At 36.1% G+C, this 16604-nt stretch overlaps 1 non-coding gene and 1 pseudogene across 1 annotated transcript; both read right to left on the bottom strand.

Moving 5' to 3' along the window:
- Positions 1–957: 957 nt before the first annotated feature.
- On the bottom strand, positions 958–1063 carry LOC117088835. Its single transcript, XR_004439364.1, has one exon. It is a non-coding gene; the product is annotated as a U6 spliceosomal RNA (small nuclear RNA).
- A 14394-nt stretch (positions 1064–15457) lies between these two features.
- Positions 15458–16018, bottom strand: LOC117088717 (annotated as a pseudogene).
- Positions 16019–16604: the final 586 nt, after the last annotated feature.

Here is a 16604-nt window from a genome sequence, read left to right as displayed (position 1 = left end):
ACTATCCTTTTTTAGTATATTGAAAACAAAATATTCAGACATAAAAATGAGTAAAATCAATCTAAGATAAAGAAACACCTTGAAACAATATTTTGACAGTTTCCACATTCAAAAATGTAACATATTGGGTTATTTCAGAGTATGAAACATTTTTAATGTATTGGATATTGGTTGACTTCTTTTTTCCTCAATGAATAATGCATAATTTGGTACAATGTTATCTTCATACATTAAGTGCAAAACAACCACTAAATTCTGAAAGTATTAGTTTATTCTGTCTACTACTAGTGCATGGTAAAAATATCTGTAAATATCAAATCATACCAGTAGTTTGTCCAACAGACTGAAAATTAGTTTCCATTTTAGGAGAGTCTTTTAGCCTGGGCGACAGAGTGAGGCTCCATCTCAAAAAAAAAAAAAAAAAAAAAGAAGACATAAAATTAAATAGTATATAGTCACACATCATTCCAGTATTTTAATTATATCTATTCTTTTTTTGTTTTCTTTTGAGACACAGTCTCCCTCTATCGCCCAGGCTGGAGTGCAGTGGCATGAGCACAGTTCACTGCAACCTCCATCTCCCGGGTTCAAGCAATTCTCCTGCCTTAGCCTCCTGAGTAGCTGGGATTACAGGCACCCACCACCATGCCCAGCTAATTTTTGTATTTTTAGTAGAGACAGGCTTTCACCATGTTGGGCAAGCTGGTCTCGAATTCCTGACCTCAGGTTATCCACCCACCTCAGCCTCCCAAAGTGCTGGGATTATGGGCATGAACCACCGCGCCTGGCCTTAATTATACCTCTTCTGATAGATACTCAGTGATACCCCATTGTGGTTTTTGTTTGTTAGAGGAAGAGGAATTGGAAATAGTTTAAAGCTGAAATGACTTAGTTGGGAAAGTCACTTTGCTTATTGGAGCCTCAGTTTTCCTATCTGTAAACATTAGAAAAGGGATGCAAAATATGGGACAGTTTATGACTTTGTGTTTCATCCTTGTGCAGGAGCTATACTAATCTTCTCTGTTACATAGTATTTTAGCACATGTGCTACTGAAGCAAGCACTCACTGTGGTTTGAATTTGCATTTTGCTAATGGCTGATGACATTGCGTATCTTTTCACGTGCATATATGCCATGTGTACACACTCTTAGGTGAAGTGTCTATTCGTGTTTTGTGCCCATTTTCTAATTAAATTGTTTTTCATCATTGAGTTTCGAGAATTCTTTCTGTCTTCTAAATAGCTGCCCTGTTTCAGACATGTGGTTTGTATTTTCTTCCATTGTGTAGATTGTCTTTTCATCCTCTTCACACAAGCTCTCACAAAGCAAAATTTTTAAATTTTGATGGGGTCCATGTTATCGATTTTGCCTTTTATGGATCATCTCTTAATGTCAAGTCTAACAACTCTTCACTAGCTTTAGACTTTAAAGACTGTCTCCTATATTTTTTTCTAAAAGTTTTATACTTTTATACTAACATCTATGATTGATTTTGAATAAATTTTTGTATAAGGCTTGAGATTTAGGTCAAGGCTTATTTTCTTGTCTATGGATGTCCAGTTGCTTCAATACCATTTGTTGAAAAGGGTATATTTCCTCCTTGGAATTGCTTTTGCACCTTTGTCAGAAATTAGTTAAGTATATTTATGTAGGTGTATTTCTGGGTTCTCAATTTTGTTCCACTAATCTATAATCCCTCTGTCAGTATCATGGTGCCTTGTTTACAGTCACTTTTTAATAAGATTTTATATCAAATAGAGTAATTTCTTCTGTTTTATTTTTCTGTACAAAGATTTTTTAAAAAGCTATTCTAGAGCTGTGTTTTCTTCTGTATATATTGTATAATAAGCTTGTCTATGCCTGTAAAAATTCTTACATGGTGGCTCATGCTTGTAATCCCAGCACTTTGGAAGGCCAAGGTGGGTGTATCACGAGGTCAGGAGTTCGAGACCAGCCTGGCCAATATGGTGAAACCCCGTCTCTACTAAAAATACAAAAATTAGCCAGGCACCTGTAATTCTAGCTACTCAGGAGGTTGAGGCAGGAGAACAGCTTGAACTCAGGAGATGGAGGTTGCATTGAGCCAATATCATGCCACTGCACTCTAGCCTGGGCGATAGAGCAAGACTCTGTCTCAAAAAAAAAAAAATTCTTACTGGAATATTGATAGTAATTGTCATTGAACCCATAGAACAATCTGGGGAATTTTTTTCAATGTTGAATTTTCAAATCTATGAACATGTTATGTTTCTGTATTTGTTTAGGTTTCCTTTGATTTCTTTCAACAGCATTTAGTAAGTATCCACATATAGACTCTGTACAGGTTTCAGTAAGTATATACCTCAGTAAGTACTTCATTTTCATTAGACTGATTATAAATAGTATTATGTTTTTAATTTCGGTCTACCGAAGTTCATTGGTATTATACCATAATGTGATTGATTTTTGTGTATTGATCTTGTATTTTGCAATCATGCTGAACTCACATATTCATTCTAGAAGCATTTTTACAGATGCCATGGGTTTTCTATGAAGACAATCATGACATCTGTAAGTAGGGGCAGTTTTATTTCTTCTATTTTTACATCCTCTCTTGTGCACACTCTCTGTTGCACTCTCTCTTTTCCCTCTCTGTTGTGAAAATTGGGTATGTTCTATTGATTGTTTTCAAGTTAACTGATCCTATCCTCTGTTATCTATGACCTACCACTGAACCTATCCAGCAAGTTTTTAAGATTTTTATTATCGTATCTTTCAGTTCTATTATTTACATTTGGTTCTTTATCATAACCTCTATTTCTTTGCTGAGATTAGAAAGTCTTTTTTGTTGTTGTTGCAAGGATATTTGTAATTGCTTCTAGAAAAATTTTTGATGACTGCTTTAGAATTCTTGCCATATAATTCCAGCATTTGATTCACTAAGTGTTAGCGACATTAAATTGCTTATCTCATTCAAGTTATAATATTCCTGGTTCTTACTGTGTTGAGATTTTTTTTCTTTATTTATTATGTCCTGAACATTTTTGATATTATATTAGAAGATTCTAGGCCCTATTTAAATATTTTATTATAGTAGGCAGCTCCCTGTATAGTTGTAACATGCAGTTCCACAGCACTTTTTTTTTTTTTTTTTTTTTTTTGGCTGTGGTTTCAAAGATAGTTTCATTTTTAGAGTTTCGCCTTGCTGTTTTGGTCTGCTTGATTTATTTAGTGAGGCTGAAACTCTCCCTGATCTTTGCTGGTCCTTCTCAATGGGGCAGGAGGAGTTGCCCCATGCTGCATCACCTAGTGCCTCAAGATAAGGAAAAAGCTTTTCCTGTCTATAAGGACAAAGGTCATGTTCCAGGTATGGCAGCTTGTTGTGACTGGTTCACTTGGCTACTCTCAGTGAGGGAGGGTAGTCTCTAGCATTTCAGGGAAGGACAATACTTCCTCTGGCTGTTTATTCTTAGTGTGGATCCAGATCAACCCTCTTTACCAGTGGTACTGGACTTGCCTGGTATTGCTGAGAGAACTCATATGTGATCCAAGAGAGAATGAACCTCCTAGGCATTGGCCAGGGTTACTTTTTTGGGGGGGTGAAGGATAGTAAGATGCCCTGTCCTTATGTTGCTTTTCCACTCCCGGGGTTCCTAACCAGTGTACCTTTGTATTTCTAATTTTTAGAGTTACTGTTTGACTTCATTTTGTATTTTCTACCCCCAGAGATTATAGTTGTACTTAGCAGATAAGAGCAGGGTAAAATTACTCTACAAAATTATGTTTGGACTCTTATTCTTCTTTAAAAACATCATTTTGGTAGTTGTGTAGTGAGTGAGCTGGTTGTTAGTAAAGCCAGCATCCAACTAAATAACTATCATAATATTCAAGGGTTAAGATATGGTGAAATGTACCACTGCAGATAGAAAGAATATGGCAATTCAAGAGATATTATAATGATTAAATTAAAAAACAAAAACTTGTGCCCAATAACTTAATGCTTCATTGATATGTATTTGAAGATTTTTGAAAAAAATTTGTGAAACTCTTTCTCTTTAACTTTAAAATAATATTAGCAATAATGCAATAAAAACAAAAATCTGTGTTGTTAATTATTGAGTTGTTACTTTGTGATTGACATTGCACTAAATGCTTTAAATGGAAAATGCCAGTTAATCTTCAAATAACAAAAATTGCATTAATTTTATAATTTTAGTAATATATTTTATTTTATACAATTTAGCCAATTCTTCTATTTCTGTTTTAAAGATTTTTAGTGTAAATTTTAAATTGACAATAATTGTATATACTTACGGGATACAATGTGATGTTTACATATATGTATAAATTGTGGAATGATTATATGGAGCTAATTAATATACATTAATATACTTATTTTCTTGTAGTCAGAACTTTCAAAATATATATTTTCGGCGAGATGAATACTTAACATATATATTTGAAATGTAATATATATTATGAACTATGATTACTATGCTATGCAGTAGATCTGGAAAACTCATTCTTTTTGTCTAACTGAAACTTTATATCTTTTTCTTTTCTTTTTTTTTTTTTTTGAAACAGACTCTCCCTCTGTCACCCAGGCTGTAGTGCAGCGGAGTGATCTCACAGCTCACTGCAACTTCCGCTTCCCAGGTTCAAGTTATTTTCCTGCCTCAGCCTCTTGAGTCGCTGGGACTCCGTCGGTTGTGCACCACCACGCCCAGCTAATTTTTTTCTTTTTTTTCTTTTTTTAAATAGAGACAGGGTTTCACCATATTGGCCAGGATGGTCTCGATCTCTTGACCTCGTGATATTTCCGCCTCAGCCTCCCAAAGTGCTGGGATTACAGGTGTGAACCACTGTGCCTGGCCAACTTTATATTCTTTGATCAACATCTCCCTATTCCTCCACCCTCCCAACTCTTAGCCTCTGGTAACTACCATTCTACTCTTATTTGTATGAATCAACTTTTTTGGATTTCACAGGTGAGGGAGATCATGCAGTATTCATCTTTATGTGCTTGACTTATTTCTGGTAGCATAACATCCTCCAGGTTCATCCATGTTGTGGCAAATGACCCTCTTTTTAACACTGAAAACAATTCCATTGTGTATATATACCACATTTTCTTCATCCATTTATCTATTGATGGACACTTAAGCAGATACCGTTCCTTGGTTATTGTGAATAGTGTCTCAGTAAATATGGAGTACAGATATCTCTTTGACATACTGATTTCATTTCCTTTGCATATATGTCCAGTAGTGGGATTGCTGGATCATATGGTAGTGCTATTTGTAGCTTTTTTTTTTTTTTTTGGAACCTCCGTACTGTTCTATGTAATTGCTATAGTAATTTACATTTCCATGAAGTGCACAAAGGTATCTCTTTCTCAATATCATTGCCAACACTTACCTTTTGTCTTTTTGGTAATAGCCACCGTAACAGGTATGAGGTGATATCTCACTGTGATTTTAATTTGCATTGCTCTGATAATTAGTAACGTTGAGTGACTTTTCATATATCTGTTGGCCACTTATATGTCTTCTTATAATAAATGTTTCTTCAAGTCCTTTGCAGATTTTTAAATTGGATTATTTGTTGTCCTGCTATTGAGTTGTTTTAGTTCCTTATAGATTTGGGACATTAACCCCTTATGAAATTTATGATTTGCAAATATTTTCTTCCACTGTGTAGGTTGTCTCTTCACCTTGTTGATTGTTTCCTTTGGTGTGTAAGAGCTTCTTAGTTTGATATGATCCCATTTGTCTACTTTTGTTTTTGTTACCTGTGCCTTTTGGGTTATATTCAAAAGATGATTGTCCAAAATAGTGTCATAAATTCGCTGCTTTCTTCCAGCGGTTTTACCACATCAGGTCTTAAATTTAGTCTTTAATCCATTTTGAGTTGATTTTTGTACATGGTGTGAGATAGGAGTTCAGTTTCATTCTTCTGCATATGGATATCCGGTTTTCCCAATACTACTTTTAAACTGACTGTTCTTTCTGCGTTGTGTATGCTCAGAACCTTTGCCAAAAAATCATTTGACTGTAAATGTGTGGGTTTATTTCTGACACTCTGTTTGTTCCATTATTCTATGTATCTGTTTTTATACTACTATGATGCTATTTTGATTACTATAGCTTTATAGTCATTTTGAAATCAGGTAGTATAGTATCTCCAGCATTCTTTTTTTCTTCCCTCAGGTTACTTTGGCTATTCCAAGTCTTTTGTGGTTTCATACAAATTTTAGTATTGTTGGATGGTTATTTTTAGTAACAGTATTTTAGAATTGAGAATGCTATGGTTTAAAGAGGTTAAGAAACTTAACCCAGCTAATAAGTAATGGTTCTATGATTGGACTCAGTTTTTTTTTTTTTAAGCAAATTCTCCCAAATCTTAATGGACTTAATTCTTCTTCTTCGTTTTTTTGTTTGTTTGTTTTGTTTTGTTTTTGGTGTTTGGTTTTTTTTTTTGGCAAAGTTTCGCTCTTGTTGCCCAGGCTGGAGTGCAATGGCGCAATCTCGGCTCACTGCAACCTCCACCTCCCGGGTTCAAGTGATTCTCCTGCCTCAGCCTCCCAAGTAGCTGGGATTACAGGTATGTGCCACCACACCTGGCTAATTTTTTATTTTTGGTAGAGACAGGGTTTCTCCATGTTGGTCAGGCTGGTCTCAAACTCCCGACCTCAGGTGATCCACCCGCCTCAGCCTCCGAAATGCTGGGATTACAGGTATGAGCCTCCGGGACCAGCCTGGATTCAATTCTTAAACTCTATTGTTAACTGATTCTACATTACATCAACACACAATTGATTAAGTCTAAATCCTTAGTGGTTTAAGGGTTAATTTTTAAAATAAAAATTGCAAGTATATATGCTAACATTTTGATATCTCCTTTTAAATATTCAAAGATATTTAAACCATTTAAATTCTTAACTCTGTACTACTTTTCTCATAAATCAAAATAAGGACATAGTATCCACAAAAAACAGCAATTTTTTTTTGTGTTCTTAACGTGATTCATGTCACTGACTTTTGCATAACTAATAAGTGTGTTATGTGGCATAAATCAGAAGGGTTATACACCAGGAAGAAGGCATATTCAATGCCAATTGCTATGTAAAGCATTTGGAAATCCTGGAAGTAAACATATTTTATTACCCAACTTTTACTCGGAGAAGAAAGTTTTCATACATAAATTTTTCTGTTGAAGAGCTGGCTTTCCCTTATTGTGGAAGACATAAATACTGCTGCATTTTTAGCGATAATGAAATTTGAATTTAGCCAAGTTGCTTTATTTACATACTGCCTTTGTGTTAATAATTTAACATAAACTATGGTATAATTTAGGGACTGAAAATATCATTCTTGTGTGCTCAGAGTAAGTTTTACACTATAATAAGCACATTTTGAAGGTTAATTTTGATGAAATTAATATTGTGAGAGGATTTATAATTGTATACAGCAGGCAAAAATATTTGGGATTTTCACCCAAAAGTAGAATAAAATATGTATAGCAGAATCGACGTAATTTTATTTTTTATATTACAATATCTTTAATTTCTGGTTATTTAGTTTTCTGGTTCTAAATTTATAGGAATCAGTATGCATACAAAAGGAACCTGAGACTCCTGATCAAGAGAAAGTATTCAAACTGAAAGAAAGAGGAATCATTGGAAAAAGCTTCAACTATTTTCTAATTTATTTATTTTCATTATTAGTAGTATTTTTTTGAGACAGAGCTTTGCTCTGTCCCCCAGGCTGGAGGGCAGTGGTGCCATTTCAGCTCATTGCAACCTCGGTTTCTGGGGTTCAAGTGATTCTCACACCTCAGCCTCCTGAGTAGCTGGGATTACAGGTACACACCACAATGCCTGGTTAACTTTTAGTAGAGACATGGTTTTGCCATGTTGGCCAGACTGGTTTTGAACTCCTTTCCTCAGGTGATATCCCTGCCTCCGCCTCCTGAGGTGCTGAGATTACAAGCGTGAGCCACCACGCTCAGCCAAGCTTCAACTATTTTCTAGTTTTGTTTTTCCTTAATTGACATCTTAGATGTCTTCTTGTTTCAGCGTGACTATCAAATGTATTCTACAAATTTTTTGAAGTCACAAAATAAGGATACTCTAAGGAACATAGATTGTTCTGATTGTGGATATTTATTTCACACTATAATATGTTTACCCAACGGAAATAACACCGTATCCCTGTTCTGTGTTAAATATACCTGGAATGGGAATGAGTAATTGTAAATCATCCTGAAAGTGTTTTATTGTCTTCTAGTAAAACCACTTCTTATTTTGTATATATTTTTATAAAAGGGACTCCTTGAGTACTGAGTCTAGACTTGCTTTAATATCCTAAAAGCACTAACATTCACACCCTTCCCTGAAGCATTTTGAAATTAAAAACTAGTTCTACATGTGAAAAAAATAATAAAGATCTAATTTTGTTTCTTTTTAAATCATGAATTTTGGATAACTGCAGCTAGGTCGTTTAATACAATCTTACCAGAAAATGGGCTCACTGCCTGACAAGCATAGAAGCCAATACGATGGCACTGGCTTTTGAGAAAAGAAAGGCTTTATTGTAAGGCCAGCCGGCAAGGAGACAAGAGACGCAGCTCAAATCTGTCTACCCAATTTGGGGTCTGGGGCAAGTTTTAAAGGGTCAGAGCACAAGGGGAAGAATTTGGGAATGTTGGCTTGTCAAGATCTGATTTGACCATTTAAATAAGGTATGCTGGGGTGGATTTTAGCCCTGTTATATGGTTTGAATTTGTGTCCCTGCCCAAATCTCATGTGATCCTCAATGTTCGAAGAGTGGTCTGGTGGGAGGTGATTTGATCATGGGGCAAACGTCCCCCTTGCTGTTCTCATGATAGTGAATGAGTTCTCACGAGATCCGGTTGTTTAGTTTGTAGCGCCACCCCTTCTCTCTCTTCCTCCTGCTCCAGCCATGTAAGACATGATGCCTTCCTCTTCACTTCCCACCATCATTGTGAGTTTCCTGAGGCCTCTCCTGCCATGCTTCCTGTACAGCCTGTAGAACCATGAGTCAATCAAACCTCTTTTTAAAATAAATTATCCAGTCTCAGGTAGTTCTTTATGGCAATGTGAGAATGAACTAATACATTCTGAATCTTCTGGGCCAAAAAGTCCCTCACCTTTGAAAGGGTTCCAGTATTTAAGTTCTGATCATGTCCCAGCCTTTTTGGTTCTGTAGGGAGGAATCCTTGGTTCTGAGTCTTGTTGGAGGTCAAATCTTTTTCTATTGCGTGTGATGGGGTTACATAACTTCCAGTTTAGGCTCTGTTATACCTACAAGATAACTTGACATTATCTTATCAACAGAGTAGGCCCACTATAGGTTGGTCTTGCGGTTACAATAATAGGAAAGGTAAACCAACATGTTACATAGAATATTTTCTTTTTCAAATATTTTATGACACATATTGAAGGAATAATTTTGTGAGCAGATCATGCTATATTTAAATCTGATTAACACAATATTCTATTTAAATTTTGTTTTTTTAAGATATAAATTTTTAAATACATTTCTGTTATGGCACTTGTCTTACTCAGAAACATTAATATCCTGCTCACTCTCCTTCATGCCCAGTGACTAAACATTGCATTCAGGCTTCTTCATTTTCAGGCCTATCCACTTTCCTGCTGATACTTCTAGCACTGCACCTTCATTTTGGTCATGCTAATTTCCATATATTCTTCATTGCTCACCCTACACAAACAGACGGACCATGGATAATGTCCATTATTGTCTTTTGTGTATTGTTGATTCTCTCTCTCCTCTCTTTCACGGTAAACAAGTGGAGTTCTGCCCTTTCACCACTGTCATTCTGACTCCCATGACAGTCTATTACATTTGGACATATAAACCAAAAATAAAATTCTAAGCCCCTTAACCAACTGAAAGGACTCCCAACCTTTGACTAAGGGAACCTGAAGACCTAGTTCAGGTTATGACAGGAAGGGGGTTGGACATGCTCCATTATACCCATTCCCTAACATATACCCCCAGTTTAACCAATCAGCATTAACATTAAAATAGATTTGTCATAAGATTGACAAAACACTCTTTGTGACAATAAAGCATCAAATTCCAACCTGTCTCTGGTATAGCATCACATGACAGAGAGAAGACCCTGAAGAAAATCAAAGTGTTCTACCCTAAAATATATTTCTTTGACATATTTTGAAATGGACTTGCAAAGTCATCTCTTGTGGGGAAAATTTGCATCCTGTAGAGAATCTCCTTCCCTTTCTAGGTCTTTTCCAGATCCAGGAGAGATTTAACTAAGAGTTTAACACCTTTTACTGTCCCAAAAGAGACATTTACCATCTATTCTCTCTGAAGCTTTCTACTCAGAGGCTTCATCTACATAACAAGAACATTGGCTTCCATAACCCTTCTTATCTTAATTCAAGCATTTCTTTCTGCTGATTCAACTCTTTAGGCAAAGCTTAATTTTTATTTATTTATTTATTTATTTTTTTTGAGAAAGAGTGCTCTGTTGCCCAAGTTGGAGTACAGTGGCATGATCTCGGCTCACTCTAAACTCCTACCTCCGATTCAAGAGATTCTCTTGCCTCAGCCTCCCAAGTAGCTAAGGTTACAGGTGCCCACCACCTCGTCTGGCTAATTTTTAGTTTTATATATATATATTTTGTTTGTTTGTTTGTTTGTTTTTTTAAGGTAGAGATGGGGTTTCACCATGTTGGCCAGACTGGTCTTGAACTCCTGATCTCAGGTGATCCACCTGTCTCAGCCTCCCAAAGTGTTGGGATTATAGGCATGAGTCATTGCACCCGGCCTAAGCTTAATTCTTTCAACCAATTGCTAATTAGAAAATTTTTGAATCCATTTATTACTTGTAAGTCCTTGGCTTTGAGATGTCCTGCCTTTCTGGGCCAAACCAACATATACCTTACATGTATTAACTTATGTCTTGACTTGTAACTTCTGTCTACCTAAAATGTATAAAACCAAGCTTAACCTGATTGACTAGGGCATATGTTCTCAAGACATCTTTAGACTCTATTCCAGGCCATGGTCACTCATATTTGGCTCAGACTAAATCTCTTTAAATATTTTAGAGTTCAGCTTATTTCATTAACAGACCATACTGTCCCCCATTTCTTTCTCCTTTCTCTTGATAAGACATTGGGGTTTTTAACATAGGTCTATGAACTTGAAACCATTAAATTCCATAAAAACTATTATCTTAGGAATACAATTTTAAGAGTTTCTATGGTTCTGTTTCTAATCTTCATAGTGTATTATGACAATTATTTTTGTCTCTCCAAGTGGATTGGAAGACCCCTGTGGGCAACATCTCATATTCATTAAACAAAAAAATCTCAGTAATGTGGATAATAATGAGAATTCAATTCCTGCCTCAGAGAATTATGATTCAGTGTTTATTTAAATGAAATTGCACAAAGTGTGTTGAGGGCAGGAATGTATTAGTTGATAAGAAAGAGAAAGATTATTATATTAGGGGAAAAAAGAAAATAATCTGTGTAAAGTTACAAGGACAAATGAATTATGTATTTCATACAGGTAATAATTCCTCAGGAATAAACGTGTGTGTGTGTGTGCGCGCGCTTGTGTGTTTGTGTGTTGTACGTGGTGTAATCTTTGATGTGTCGTGTGAGTAACTATACAGTTTTGCTCCTCAACATGTGTAGCTTGGACCCCTCGCAACAGTATTATGATTATCACATGGAAGAATGTGAGAAATGCAGAAACCTTGGCCACATCCCAGAACTACTGAATCAGAATCCTGTTTTTCTTTTTTACTGTAACTATTTTTATTACATTATAATAATTAGGAGCTGTACGGTTCATGACAAAAATATTGCAAATTTCAGATCACTTCACAGCACATGCTCCTATAACCACTTAAAAGTTAATTTCAATTAAAAGAGTGGTCATTTTTAATGTTTGATATGACCAACATTCCTAGGTCAGTGCAGCCAAATGATGGAAAACAACTGGATCACACTGCATATGTCCCACAAAAGAAAGCAGGATGTACAAAATGTGCAGGTTTCAGTTTCCACAAAATACATTCCAGGTAAACATGTTACATTAAGCAATAGTACTAATAAGAACTTGGCACTCAAAGAAAAAATGCAAAAGTATTTTCAACATTAAAACATAGAACAGTGGAATTGGAAACTTCCGGATAAAACATTGTAACCCAGTTAGCTCTATTTGGGGGGTGGGGATGGGCCCTCAACATTTCTGCAGATAACCTTTTTTCCCCCTAAATTCATCTAAATTACCTATCATTATCCCAAACAGGCACTTCAACTATTAAACTAAAACACAAATCTTAGTCTAGCTATGACTATTCTTCAAGAACTCATGTATCTTTAGAAAGAAGTTTTCATTTTTTGACAGACAGCTATCAGTGGTATGCTATTCAATTGCTCAATGCAGAATTCATGCTATCCAGTACTAACACAGAAGTTATTAAATATAAATTCAGTCTTAAACTAACTGCTTGGTTATAAAAATATATTACTACATAATTATCAAGAAATCATGACTTTTTGACAAACGGAAATCTTAAGATAGTTTTTACCTCTAAAGAAATAAACAGTAAACTTTATGAGGCCGAGATGGGCGAATCCCTTGAGGTCAGGAATTTCAGACCAGCCTGGCCAGTAGGGTGAAACCTCATCTCTACTAAAAATACAAAAATTAGCTGAGCATGGTGGCACATGCCTATAATCCCAGCTACTCGGGAGGCTGAGGCATGAGAATCGCTTGAAGCTAGGAGATGGAGGTTACAGTGAGACAAGATGACACCACTGCGTTCCAGCCTGGGTGACAGAGTGAGACTCTGATCCCGCCAAAAAACAAACAAAAACAAACAAAAAGTAAGCTTTATGAATTAAATGTTCAAGTATTTTTCATTGTAAGATTTCTCGTTATTAAAACGTTGAAATGTATTACTGTTACCAGGGATAGTCCTACTTGTAGATTACCTAAGAAATTCTTTCAGCACTATCGTTATTAAAATCTTCTTCCACTGGATAGGGTTCTGTCTGTTTGTACCAGGTTTGAAAATTCCTACTGTCACTAATGAATTGGGCAGCAGAGAGGTGTTCAAAGGATCAGCCACCACCTGAAAATTAGCTATTAGGTCAAATCCCATTATGATATCTGTCAGATTCTTTTGAGACCTGAGGAAATAAGATGCAGGGGATTTTGATGTGATTTAATGGGAAACCTTCATGGCGATATCCACAGCAGCAGTAAAGGTTATGGTTAGGAGAATTAAAAGCATTAAAATTGTATCAAGTCATGGGGCATGTGGAAGGCAGGCAGGCAAGATGACACTAATATGGAAGGAGAATCCTAAAATGAGAATGGATATTCAAATATAAACTTTACCTCTTGCACAATTTTGCCCAAGATTGGCACTGAAGGTGGTAACATAGGTTAAAAAGTTACAGATTGTGCTGAGCTTGACAAATAAGTGTATCCTATGTAAACGGAATATAAATCATATAGTTGTAAAAAAGTGAAGAGTTTAAGATGACTTTTTTTTTTTTTTTTTTGAGACGGAGTTTTGCTCTCGCCCAGGCTGCAGTGCAGTAGCACAATCTCGGCTCACTGCAAGCTCTGCCTCCCGGGTTCACGCCATTCTCCTGCCTCAGCCTCCCGAGTAGCTGGGACTACAGGTGCCTGCCACCACGCCTGACTAATATTTTGTATTTTTAGTAGAGACGGGGTTTCACCGTGTTAGCCAGGATAGTCTCGATCTCCTGACCTCGTGATCCGCCCACCTCAGCCTCCCAAAGTGCTGGGATTACAGGTGTGAGCCACCGCGCCTGGCAGAGATGACTTCTTTTAACATGAAGAAAAGGATAGTAAGTGATTTCCTCTAAATCAGAGTCCTAAAAGACATATATCTAGAACCTAAGTCACCTTCCTTCTAGTCCAGTGATATTTTCATCTCACCACACCATCTCACTTCATGTATTTTAAAACAAGTAACATTTTAAGTGTATTAAAAGCATTGTTTTTATTAACATTTATTTTTAAAGCAATAATCTTAAATATGGATCAGACTTGAAAAGTGTTTATGAAATGTTAATTTAACCATTGCTAAGAGAACTAGCCAAACCTAGAGATTTTAAAGCTTTTTCACTTCATTGTTTAAAAAATAATAATGTCTTGGCTCACCACCACCCCAAAATCTCAACTTTTGGGTTAATATTTAAAAGTAATTTTTAAGAAAGAGTTTGTTTTCTACAAACAAAAGCGATGCTCTTGATTTGTCAGCCGGACCACCACAGAGTGAGAATGTATCTTGTTGAGCTATCCAAACTCTCCTAATCCCTCCCCATTTTGACCAACCAATGCATGACAACCCTGGATGACCTGGGGACACAGTCCATGCTGTGAAACTCTCTGTGAAGCTCAAAGATTCACAGAGGGCCTGGCCTTGCAACCTTGGTCTCTTCGGCACCTACTAAGCTATGACTGGCCCAAACAATCTTTAATATCACAAGCAGAATTAAAACTATCTCCAAAGACTGAAGTTGAATAAAAGATTTAAAGTTATACTATGAAAGAACAATCTGACACAGGGAGACTGCATTTAATTCCTATGAGAATTTTTTATACCTGTTAAAATTCTTTCAATTATTATAAAAATTTAGTGCCATGTAAATATAGCCCCAAAATGGTTGCTATAATTCCGGTTTCATACTGGGTCTGCCTTAACAGGAAAAGCTATTAGGAGTCTTTATAGTAATTTATCTAATGTGTAAAGGAAATGGCCTTATAATAGTTTCCATTGCCTTGTAATTTTTTTCCATTTTTTTATAGAAAAAACATAATATTTTTGGGAGAGTGACCATGACTAATAGCAGTGGAAAGGGGGACAAAACTTTTGTGAACAGTGTAACTTTACATTCACCAGGGTTGACAAACTACAGGACATGATGCCTAGAAGAAGAATCATCAGGAATCCCATAAATTTGTGTTCCCTCAACGTTTCAGGAAAACCAATTATAAAGCCTCAACTGAAATTATAATTAGTAATTAATCCATTTATGTGACTAGATAAAACACAGAATAGGGATGATTCAAAAGCTTCATTAATTTGTTTCTCACCGATGTTCACAATTGGTAAGAAAAATAAGAAGTAATCAACTGCATCCACCAAAAAACCCAAGACAGAAATCACAGGTATTCAGTTTCTTTTTCACAGGCATTGCTAGTTTGAAAACCAAAACTCTGGTAATACTGGCATTTGGAGGAAAAAAAACTGCGCTGTCATTTTAAAATAAGCATTTAAGGTAAAAGCTAACAGTTTGCATGGAGCAGGAAAACAATTAGGTAATGCTAAAACAATGCTAATAATTTAGTGTAATGTATAAAAATCACTTTTACTTAAGTATGTCTTAAGAAAAGAGTACAAATTGTATTTATATAATTACACACTTTGTCTTTGACTTCTTTTTCTTCTTCTTACCATCTTTGCTCATCTTTTCTTTATTTCTCAAACTAATGTATAGAAGCATCATTAACACCCTGTCTTGTCTTTGCTGATGTTTCGATAAAAGGAATCCCCTAACTGCTTGCTACGTCCTGAGCCTGTTTTGTGTCTACTATTCTAGAAGGCCAATCACATTTTATTTCCTACTAGGACTATAGGCACATCTTCAGAGTCCTTAAATCTTTTTATTTCTTCTCTATAATTGTGCATATCTTCAAATGATTTAATATTATTTATGGCAAATACACAAAGAAATCCCCCTCCCCCAGGTCCTCATGTACTGGTCCCTCATTGCATTGTACTCTTCTTAACCTGCTGTGTTGAGAATATCCAAGAGACAGATTTCTCCATCAATTACTACTTGCTTCCTGTAGGAATCCTCTATTGTTGGATCATATTCGTCCACAAAATGATTCTGAATTAGCTGTATCGTCAAGGCACTCTTGCTTACGCCACCAGCTCCAACTACCTCAAGTTTATATTCAGTCATGGGAGCCGCTGAGCCTCTGGCTCTGCTGCTGCCTTCAGTGCCTGCGCCACGCTAGCTCCCAGTCCGAAAGGCGGGGGCCGCGAGTACTGGTGGAGCTTCATCTAAGCCAGTATTTGTCTTATATATTTTACGTGAATTTCCTTATTCTCAAGATAAGACAGTCAAAGCTCATTCCGTTCCTTAGGAATTTATGATGCAGGATAATGCCAAGCACTAGAGATTCATTTTATTTCAAAGAACCAGCAAATTTCAGTAGATCTTAATGTTACACAATGCACTAAATAGTAGACCATGCTTCTCCCTGGAGTCATTGTTTTCTAAATTGCAATGTAGTAGCTAAAAAGCATCTGCAAATAAGAATAACATTGTGAATCTTATTGAAAGTTTGAGGTCAGTTTTGTCATGATGCATTCTTCATCATCTGTCAGGTTGTTGGCATGTGAAAGGCCCCTCCAGAGGATAAAGAATATTCTGCTAGAAATAGTCTCCTCCAGTTTTCTCTTCAAACAGTAACTTGGGTCAAAATCATCCTTACTAGGTCACTGTTATAAACGACATTTCGGATATGTTTGACATGTTACTGTGC

Source organism: Trachypithecus francoisi, unplaced genomic scaffold (genome assembly GCF_009764315.1).
Source record: "Trachypithecus francoisi isolate TF-2019V2 unplaced genomic scaffold, Tfra_2.0 Lachesis_group10, whole genome shotgun sequence".
Classification (NCBI taxonomy): domain Eukaryota; kingdom Metazoa; phylum Chordata; class Mammalia; order Primates; family Cercopithecidae; genus Trachypithecus; species Trachypithecus francoisi.
This window is presented reverse-complemented; position numbering and strand designations above follow the sequence as displayed.